The sequence below is a fragment of the Schistocerca piceifrons genome, chromosome 3, assembly GCF_021461385.2.
Source record: "Schistocerca piceifrons isolate TAMUIC-IGC-003096 chromosome 3, iqSchPice1.1, whole genome shotgun sequence".
Lineage (NCBI taxonomy): Eukaryota > Metazoa > Arthropoda > Insecta > Orthoptera > Acrididae > Schistocerca > Schistocerca piceifrons.
In genome coordinates this window covers 950,634,495-950,643,510 of record NC_060140.1, presented here as the reverse complement: position 1 = coordinate 950,643,510, position 9,016 = coordinate 950,634,495, and the positions used below count along the sequence as shown (strand labels likewise).

Here is a 9,016-nt window from a genome sequence, read left to right as displayed (position 1 = left end):
AATAAGTAGGGCCCACTTGTAGTGGTCTTACGACACCAGATAATTGAGCAACGCAGTCGATGGCCAATGATAGAGCACACGTTTGTTTACACAAGGATTTAGCTTGGATAAAAAAAAAAAAAGAAGAGGACCGCTGTGTAAGCACAAGGTCAACGACTAAAACCTTCTGTTGCGTTATTATTACACAGCACATCGCATCAACTGAAAGTTGGGTGCAGCAAATGTACTGGATGGAGGGGCAAGTAAAGTACATAATTACCACCTCCATCCTTTTTTGCTTACTTTCTCCGCCGTCGCATCTCGCTCCAGTCCCCGTCGGCAGGAATCGACAAAAGTCGGAATCCTTCGGTCAAATAGCGTATTTGGCGCCAATTTCACTGACATCGATTTGTGGTATAATCATGGAACATATTTAGTGTTCAGACGTAATAACCTTTCTAAACTCTGAGAAGCTCATCTGCAGAAAGCAGCACGGTTTTAGGAAACAGCGGTCATGCGAGACACAGCTGGCCCTCTTTGTGCATGATATACAACAGGCTCTAGATACCGGCTCCCAGGTTGATGCCGTATTTCTCGACTTTGGAAAGGCGTCCGACTCGGTTCCGCACTGTCGCTTGCTCCAAAAAGTGCGCGCTTACGGTCTATCCAATGACATATGCGGTTGGATAGAAAGTTTTCTATCAGACAGGGAACAGTATGTCGTCCTGAATGGAGTGACTTCAACAGAAACAAGAGTAACTTCAGGTGTGCCCCAGGGCAGCATAATAGGTCCGCTGCTTTTTACCATTTACATATTAACGATCTGGTTGGTGGTAGCGACAGCGGCATTAGACTGTTTGCCGATGATGCTGTAGTCTACAGGAAAGTTGTATCACACGAAAGTTGTGAACAAATCAATGAGGATTTGCAGAAAATAAATGCATGGTGCAGTGACTGGCAGTCATCTCTCAATATTAGTAAGTGTAACCTGCTACGTATAACAAGGCGAAAATTCCCATTAATGTATGAGTACAAAATAAATGATCAGTCTTTGGAAGCGGTAACATCAGTCAAATATTTGGGTGTGACTATTCGAAATGATCTCAAATGGAATGATCAGATTACACAAGTACCGGGAAAGGTGAACTCTAGATTGCAGTTTATTGGTAGAATCCTGAAGCGGAAATTGCCTGCAATACGTTAGTTCGTCCAGTCTTAAGAGTAATGTTCGTCTGTATGGGATCCTTACCAGTTGGGTCTGATTCAGGAGATTGAGAAGATCCAAAGAAGAGCGGCAAGATTCGTGACTGGTACATTTAGCCATCGCGAGAGCGTTACAAATCTCATAGAAAGTTTGAAGTGGGACACACTTGCAGATGGACTGCGCGCTAAACCGAAGGGGCTGGTCACTAAATTCCCAAATCCAATCTTCACCAAGGATGTAGAGCATATATTATTTCCACCAACCTTCAAATCGCCTTATGATCACCATTCAAAGATAAGGGAAATAAGAGCTCGTACTGAGGCGTTCAGACAGTCGTTTCTCCCCGCGCGATCCGCTAGTGGAACAAAGGAGGGGGAATATGACTTTGGCGCGAATTGTGCCCTCCGCATGTCGATGTAGATTCTCATGCTGATCCTTCACGTTCTACAATGCGTTAGCGAAGTAACAGCAAGAACTCCAGTGTTGAACATGACCTAACTGTGTAGGCAGCAGCCGTCTGAACCAAGCGCTCTTACGACTTTAGTAATAGACGTATGTTGGGCAGTAGTCGTGTCTTTAGGACGCTACTTGGCAGAACGATAGAGACGATAACGTGTTAAGTAAACACTGTTTACACTTGCGGGTCGAGAGAAAGGCTTCTTCTCATAGGCAGAAGGCCCGGTACGAGAATTCACGTTCCTCTCCGGGTTAGTTCTTAAATCATATTTCTTTCGTTGTTGTTTTTTTCGGACAGTTCTTTGCGCCCTCTTTGTACCCGTGTCCTTGGCAGCGGGCTACCTCGCCACACCCTCTGTGCGGCGCCCACGTTGCACAGTTACGGAAGCAGAGCCGGCAGTCACCTCCGAGGTGCGTGTCCCACGTAGCGTCAGTTCTTTCTCGACTGGCTGCTCTCAGGCGGTGACACACGGAGAGCTTTCCTGGGACGTGTGAGCGGCGGCGCGCCTTCACCTGTTTCCGCGAAGACCTCGCTGCCGTGTAGGTTGCGTCCCAACCCCACATGACGTCAGCACCTAGGATCAGTTGCCGTATGGCACGAGTGGTCAGCGGTGGTCACCATCTGCCCCCCCCCCCCTCCCCTCTCCCCTTACCACTTGGCGGGCACAAGTTGAACTGTTTGCCCCCATGAGCTCTTCATTCAATAAAGAGAGTGGCAGCACTGGAAGTTGTACTGTGGACGCACATTGTTCCAGTCCAAAATCTGCTGAATGATGAAACTGTCTGATCTCACAGGAGTTAAGGAGTACTGAAAATATCGTTTCCACATTCTATTTCAGTCGCTATACGGCTATCGCAAATGGGAATAGCTTCTGACAAAAAGAAGTTCTAATATTTCATTTGTTTGGGCGTGAAATATCAAATAAGCAATGGCTCGATACCTGTGTTGTCAATGTAGGAAGGTAAGAATAGAATCATACGAAATGTTGAATAAAGCGGAAAGCAGAATCGAAATGTGGCAGACTGGACAATAGAGGATGGTTAAATATCAAAACTGAGCAAAGTGCAATGAAATAAATGAACGATTCTGATATGTAAAGAAAACTGGATTACACAAGAGTATGCCGGCCGGAGTGGCCGAGCGGTTCTTGGCGCTACAGTCTGGAACAACGCGACCTCTACTGTCGCAGGTTCGAATCATGCCCCGGGCATGGATGTGTGTGATATCCTTGGGTTGGTTAGGTTTAAGTAGTTCTAAGTTCTAGGGAACTGATGACCTCAGAGGTTAAGTCCCATAGTGCTCAGAGCCATTTTAACCATTTGACACGAGAATATGAAAGCAAAGATAGCAAGAGGAGCGGGAGGTGACTGTATTCTGAAACAAACAAACTCTAATGCTGTCATAGATTGTAGCTGATATTCTTGAAACTGCTTCTGTGGGCAACGATGACAAATCATAGTAAAACGTGGACTAGAGCAAAACCGGTAAAGATGAATTTGGATGCATTTAAGGGGTCGTATTACAGTAGGGTGTTAAGTATTAAAAAGACAAGTAAAATGCGAAATATGTACTTCCGAAAAGGAACTGCAGAACGAAATATGTGTATCGAAAACGGTTTAAAAGAGAAAGTGAAATGTTAGTTGGAGATGAAGCAGGATATCCACAGATTACTAACTTTGCACTGGAAGAAGCGGCAGAAGGCAAAAATTGTAGGAAAATGCAAAGGAAAGGTTGTGTAGCACAAATATTATAGAATAATACTGAAGACTGAATGCTTGTATAGGATGATTAATGAAGAGACACTGAATCGATCCGGGCTGAAAATAGTTTTATGACATAGCTTGACTAAAAGGAGGGATCAGTTCTTAGGACACATCCTGTGATATCAAGGAATTAATTGATCTCTTCACAGCTGGTTGCTGTATCTATGAAAAGCACAAAAATTTTAAAATTTTACGATATTAATTTGTTTGGTTAAGCGGTTTTGGCTTACGGTGTACCTGAAATATTTTCATTATGTTACAGTTGCACTGTCAAACAGGACACGTACTTAGATTTTACACCTCACTCGCGTAATGTAATATCTTCTACATCTACATGGATACTCTGCAAATCACATTTAAGTGCCTGGAGGAGGGTTCATCGAACCACCTTCACAATTCTCTATTATTCCAATCTCGTAAAGAGCGCGGAAAGAATGGACACCTATATCTCTCCGTACGAGTTCTGGTTTCCCTTATTTTATCGTGGTGATCGTTCCTCTCTATGTAGGTCGGTGTCAACAAAATATTTTCGCATCCGGAGAAGAAAGTTGGTGATTGGAATTTCGTGCGAAGATTCCGTTGCAACGAAAAACTCCTTTCTTTTAATGATTTGCAGCCCAAATCCTTCTACAAATTTGTTCCTAAGTAAGTATCGTATCTGACGATGGTAACAGTCTGATAATGGCAACGTAAACCAAAAACCGATTAACTAAATAATTTAACGCTGTAACACATCCGCATTTTTGGGTATTTTGAACATGGCTGCTCTTCGACAATGGATAGAAATCAGTGAATGAATTCAATGCAGTCAGTCAGTTGGAAGGAAAGGTTTTATTCAACCTTTTACCAAGATTTCGACAGATGTAAACCCGTCTTCTTCAGAAAACACTGTTCTCTCACTGAGTGAGTTAGACTACTTGCAAATTAAAAAGATGATAATACACTAGAGACGAAACACTAGTTCAGGGTGGGCAATGATCGGGGAAGAAACAGAACTAAACGAAGATTCACATTAAGCCAATCAGGGAAACTACAAAAAATGTTTTCTGACGATGGTCAGACATGCTGATTTTATGCCCACTCATTTCCATTATGACTCACTAATCGGAACGAATGCTTATTCTTCTTCTTTTTCTTGTGCCTTTGTTCTGCATTGGGGCGGAGTCGGCATGGTTATTAACGGACGTGGCATGGTTAGTTTAAGGGATTGCTGGATGCCTTTCCTGTCGTCATCCCATTACTCCGTTACCCCCCACCCCACCCCCTTTTCCCTCCCACGCGACGGAATGTGTGTACCGCAACTGTTTGTATGTGGTATTAGTCACGTGAATGCAAGCGAAAGTTTTGTAAATGTTTGCGAATCGTCTAACGGCGGCAGGACACTTGGGTACCAGCTCGGTATTCACCTACTGAGACGTGGGAAACCACCTAAAAACCACATCCAGGCTACCCGGCACACCAGCCCTCTTCGTTAATCCGCCTAACTATTCAATGTGGGGCCGGTGAACCTTCCCGTCCCGCAAGCGACGCTTTTAACTCACACGGCTACCCGGACGGGTTTTGGAACCACTGCGTATTACTCATGTATGAGCGGATATTAATAGAACGCGTCGATTACGAACATTTTTAGGAATAAATATAATTGCTGCAGCCACTCACCTTCTTCTTGAGTGCTGTTTCTTTGCAGCCCACACGCACTTTCGAGTGGGTAATCACGCATTAGATTAGGAAATGAGACGCTTAAAGTAGTAAATGAGTTTTGCTATTTGGGGAGCAAAATAACTGATGATGGCCGAAGTAGAGAGGATATAAAATGTAGGGTGGCAATGGCTAGGAAAGCGTTTCTGAAGAAGAGAAATCTGTTAACATCGAGTACAGATTTAAGTGTCAGGAAGTCGTTTCTGAAAGTATTTGTATGGAGTGTAGTCATGTATGGAAGCGAAACGTGGACGATAAATAGTTTGGACAAGAAGAGAATAGAAGCTTTCGAAATGTGGTGCTACAGAAGAATGCTGAAGATTAGATGGGTAGATCACATAACTAATGAGGAAGTATTGAATAGGATTGGGGGGAGGGTAAAAATCGTAGAGGGAGACCAAGAGATAGACACGCTAAGCAGATTCAGAAGGATGTAGGTTGCAGTAGGTACTGGGAGATGAAGAAGCTTGCACAGGATAGAGTAGCATGGAGAGGTGCATCAAACCAGTCTTTGGACTGAAGACCACAACAAAAAAATTTCGTTCCTAAGCCTGTACAAACATAGAATGTTCATTGTAAAATGAATCGGACAGGTATATAGCAAGGGCCGTTCTTTTTCTGAAATTCACGTTGTTCAAAACTTTTTCGTCCTAATGACGTGACTGAAGATATTGTAAACGGGGAAACCGGCGATTACTGAATACTTTGAAATGTCATTCACTGTAGACAAAGTCGCTTTGTTTTTACACTATTTATCTCTTTCTAAATTGAGTACTTGAACGAAACCGACCACTTGAGCATAAAAAGTGCGATATTAGACGTCATTAACGGACATTTCAAACACGGCTATAAACCTGGTACCATACGGTAATGCAGATCGCTGTAGTAAAGAGACAAGCTGTATACAATATTGTTCCTCATAATTTCATGCTTGTGGGACAAAATTGCGGTGAAACCATCATTGTGCTTCGGAAGTAAGGTACAACAGGCCTTGAGGAACATAAAAAAAGGGGGTAGGATATAGTGAGGGGTATAAGAGGAAAGGAGTTGTGGCCAGGGGAATGGCACAGTTCGACAGTAGCTGAATCTTAATGCTACTTAGTGTAGCAAATATGCACATTTAAAAGCAATGTATTTGGGCAACGGCCTTGCCACAGTAGATACACCGGTTCCCGTCAAATCACCGCAGTTAAGCACTGTCGGGCGTGGTCGGCACTTGGATGGGTGACCATCTGGGCCGCCATGCGCTGTTGCCATTTTTCAGGGTGCACTCAGCCTAGTGATGCCAAATGAGGAGCTACTCGACCGAATAGTAGCGGCTCCGGTCAAAGAAAACAATCATAACGACCGGGAGAGCGGTGTGCTGACCCCACGCCCCTCCTATCCGCATCCAAACTGAGGATGACACGGCGGTCGGATGGTCCCGACGGGCCACTTGTGGGCTGAAGACGGAGTGCTTGGGGGGGGGGGGGGGGATTGCTGCCAATGTATTTATGCCCCAGGTTTTCATCTCATGTCTAATTATTAGAATAAACAGCATCAAACTTATTAACATGAAACAAAAGTGACTCGTTACGGTAGTTACGTAAAGTGTATTCCACAGTCAAGGAGTTCCTAATTCATAAAAATACCTGACAGGTATTGTTGTCTTCAAGGATGAAACCTGAGGAAGTCTGTATTTTCAGAGGAAATGTCTTTACCAGGGTGTGGAGAATGACAAGTAAACATTGAGATCTAATTTCGTTTTCCATTTCGGCAGCCATTTAACGGCTTGTGAACTGCCGTAGCAATGAAGATCAGAAACCTGCCAGCACGTGTTTCTTGCGTCCTGAAATCTGGTTTCATGCTTGCATTTTCATACATGTTTCCCCGCATTGCACGAGTATTTTCTGTAATTTCGTTCCCTAACTCGCATTTCATAAAAGATAAAAGCTCACAACAGACTACTGTGTTACATACAAGAGAGGCAGTTTCGGGTAGCACAAGAATTCCAGTGAAGGCTCAAAACATATCGCAGAGATTAGGCTATTAAATGAAATAACGTGGGAGCGGTGCCATGGTTGGGGAGAGCACTTTGTTCATTGTGTCGTAAGTACTGGACAGAACAGCCACTGTGTCAGCTATACGGCTATATAGTTTCAGCCTGATAGGGCTGCTGTATGTATTTCCAGGAAGATGTGAATGCCACCATAGACAGCTTTCACCTGGTTCCAGGAATTTAGAGCACGCCAACGTCAGAGCATTTCCCGGCAGCTCTGGACTTCCTATACATAGCTTTCGCCGTACGAAGCTCTAGTTTCGTGTACAGAGATTGTATAGCTCCATTGCTGCGATGCGTGACCTGTTTTTCGTGCTTAAAGAGTGCGAAGGTAGGGTCTGACATTAACTAGCTCTTCCCTTATTCATACACGACAGATTGCGATCCATAGAAGCAAGTTCGCAGGTAGATTCCGTTTATTCCTAGATTTCGGAAAGGCATTCGACGCTGTATGACATCTTTTGTTACGAGGGACAGTTAAATGAAATCAAGGTAAAAAGTAAGTAAACGGTTTGTTGTTTGAAAAGTAATTGCCATAACTGTAAATACATTTATCCCACTGAGGGACAAGGCGGTCAATGGCTTCATAGAAAAATGTTTGCCGTTGCCTGCTGTACCACGATTGTACGCAGGCGTGCCGTTGCGCCCGAAGAAAATCAACGGCCACGAATGTCCACATCTACATTTGCATCTACATCTATACAGGGCGTTACAAAAAGGTACGGCCAAACTTAAAATGTTCTTACAGTTATGGCAATTACTTTTCAAACAACAAACCGTTTACTTACTTTTTACCTAGATTTCATTTAACTGTCCCTCGTAACAAAAGATGTCATACAGCGTCGAATGCCTTTCGGAAATCTAGGACTGTATAGATAGTCTGCAGGCCACGGTACGGTATGTGGAAGACGGTGCCCTCTGCCGGTATTAGTCATTTCCTTTCCTGTTCCACTCGCAAAATAGAGCGAGGGAAAGAAGACTGTATATATGCCTCTGTATGAGCTCTAATTTCTCGTATTTTATCTTCGTGATCCATACGCTCTATGTATGTTGTCGACAGTAGATGCGTTCGGCAGTCAGCTTCAAATGCCGGTTCTCTAAATTTTCTCAAAAGGGTTTCTCGAAAAGAACGTCGCCTATCATCCAGGGATTCTCATTTATGTTCCCGAAAAGCATCTCCGTAACACTTACATGTTGTTCGAACCTATTGGTAACAAATCTAGCAGCCCGGCTCTTAATTGCTTCGATGTCTTCCTTCAGTCCCACCTGGTACGGATCCCAAATACTGGAACAGTACTCAAGAATAGGTCTTCTGATCATCATGATAACATAAGAGAAATCAAGAGCTCGCACAGAAAGATTTAAATGCTCGTCTCTCAGCCGTGGTGGCCGAGCGGTTCTAGGCGCTACAGTCTGGAACCGCGCGACCGCTACGGTCGCAGGTTCGATTCCTGCCTCGGGCATGGATGTGTGTGATGTCCTTAGGTTAGTTAGGTTTAAGTAGTTCTAAGTTCTAGGGGACTGATGACCTCAGAAGTTAAGTCCCATAGTGCTCAGAGCCATTTGAACCATTTGTTAGAGGATGTAACCGTAGGGAAATAATTTGAAGGTGGTTCGATGAACCCCCTGGCACGTACTTTATTGTGAATTCCAGAGTAATCCTGTAGATGTAGATGTAGCGAAGAATCGCTGTTCTACACTAACCCAGATGGGAGGAGCCGACCTGGGAAGATGTTCCATTCTTCCAATGTTTTGGACAGGCATAGCGATGTTACTTCTGGCCTCGTGGTGTGGAAAGCCATCGAGTATATCATCCAGGTCATGGCTGGATTGAATGAACTCTGCCGGCACAACAGTATGTCACAGACATCCTGCGT

General features: G+C 44.1%; 1 pseudogene; it reads left to right on the top strand.

The window, feature by feature from the left end:
• Window positions 1–6,239: 6,239 nt before the first annotated feature.
• Window positions 6,240–6,357, top strand: LOC124790791 (annotated as a pseudogene).
• Window positions 6,358–9,016: the final 2,659 nt, after the last annotated feature.